Raw genomic sequence first — 1,911 nt, 5'->3', positions numbered from 1 at the left:
GAGGGTGCGCACAGCGCCCCCTGCAGCCCGAAGGACCGCACGCCCGCGGCCCGCGGCCCTCCGCGCGCCCCCGCGGGTCCTCGCGGCCTCGGGGGTCAGCCCGGGGGAGGCCGGCCGCCCACCCCGGCCTAGGCCGCGGGAGTGGACGCCGGTGGCAGACTCCCCGCGGGCCCCTCCAGCTGGGCCCCCGCCGGGAGGGGAGCAGGGGCAGCGTGGTAGGCTCACGGGGGCGGGGGGCAGCGGCCCACTGGGGGGAACTCGGTCAGGGAGCTCATGAAGCAGGGGTGCGGTTTCCCCGTGTAGGGGAGGGGCAGTCCTCGCCGGGGAATCGGAAGTTTACGTCGATTGACCGTTTTAACGCCTGCAATGGACCGAAAGTGACTTGGTTTGGTTATACACGTTATTCCCGGCAGTGGGGTAGGGCGGGACAGATAAAGGTCTGAAAGCTACTTGTTTAACTTTACAGAACACAGAGACATCAGGAAAAATTTATTTCATTAAAAAATAATAAAGCTCTCTCTCCCTTCCCCAAATCCCCGTTGGGACTCCTGGGTCTCCTCTACCTTCCCTGGGGCCTACTACCCCAGCAGACACTCCCCTCAAGCATGCTTTTGCAGAGCCCTCTGGAGCCTTCTATGCCACACCCAGTCTTCACTTGTCCATCAGCCACCAGTCAGGAATCTTCTGTGGCTTGGGCTCCAGGCTGGGCGAGCAGCAGGAGTAAAGGCAACACAATTCAGATCCTACACATTTGAATAAACTACTCATGCTCATACCCATCTTCCTTGACTGTAACCCAAGAACCTTACTTTGGAAAAATCAGAGTTAACCACTGAATATAAAGTAAAATGTGCTGTATGCAGGTTTTACCTTCTATCTTTTCTGCATTTCCCATTCATCCTAGTCTTTGTCCAACAAGCCTACAAACTCTTCCCGGTAGAAATTATTCTGCAGGGGTTTTTATTTTTAGTATTTTCTCTTTTTGGAGGGAGGGGAGATTATTTGCCCATATATTTGATCTAAGCGAAAGTGTGGTCAACTGACATATAATAAACAAACAGATACCTTCTCCAAGTAAGGTGCATCCCTAGACTTTGGGGGCAAGCTGAGGAAGTTCAGTAAGAAAATCAACATCTCACATCATTCATCGTGGAGATCTTTGTTGAAATAACCCAATAACTTGCAAATGTGTGATGAAACCTTTAACAAAATCCTTAGGATCTCATCAGGGGTTGATCAGACCCATATACTAAGGATTATAAAATACTGGTAAATTGTGAGCTTCTAAGATTTAATGCAAACACAAAGAGCCTGAGAAATGGATTGCAAAGGAAGAAAACATTACTATTTAACAAACTGTTCAAGGGTAGCCCAGGGGACTCAGCAGTTTAGCCCCACCTTCAGCCCAGAGCCTGATATTGGAGATCCTGGACTGAGTCCTAAATCGGGCTCCTTGCATGGAGCCTACTTCTCCCTCTGCCTGTGTCTCTCTCTCTCTCTCATAAATAAATAAAATCTTAAAAAAAAAAAAAAAAAAACTGTTCAGGGCAGAGTGCTCTAATTTTTGACAGCTTAGATTTTTTTTTAAATTTTTATTTATGATAGTCACAGAGAGAGAGAGAGAGAGAGAGGCAGAGACACAGGCAGAGGGAGAAGCAGGCTCCATGCACCGGGAGCCCGATGTGGGATTCGATCCCGGGTCTCCAGGATCGCGCCCTGGGCCAAAGGCAGGCGCCAAACCGCTGCGCCACCCAGGGATCCCGGTCTTAGATTTTTATAGAAACTTTTGGGATCCCTGGGTGGCGCAGCAATTTGGCACCTGCCTTTGGCCCAGGGTGCGATCCTGGAGACCTGGGATCGAATCCCACATCGGGCTCCCGGTGCATGGAGCCTGCTTCTCCCTCTGCCTGT

Source organism: Vulpes vulpes, chromosome 7 (genome assembly GCF_048418805.1).
Source record: "Vulpes vulpes isolate BD-2025 chromosome 7, VulVul3, whole genome shotgun sequence".
NCBI lineage: Eukaryota > Metazoa > Chordata > Mammalia > Carnivora > Canidae > Vulpes > Vulpes vulpes.
This window is presented reverse-complemented; position numbering follows the sequence as displayed.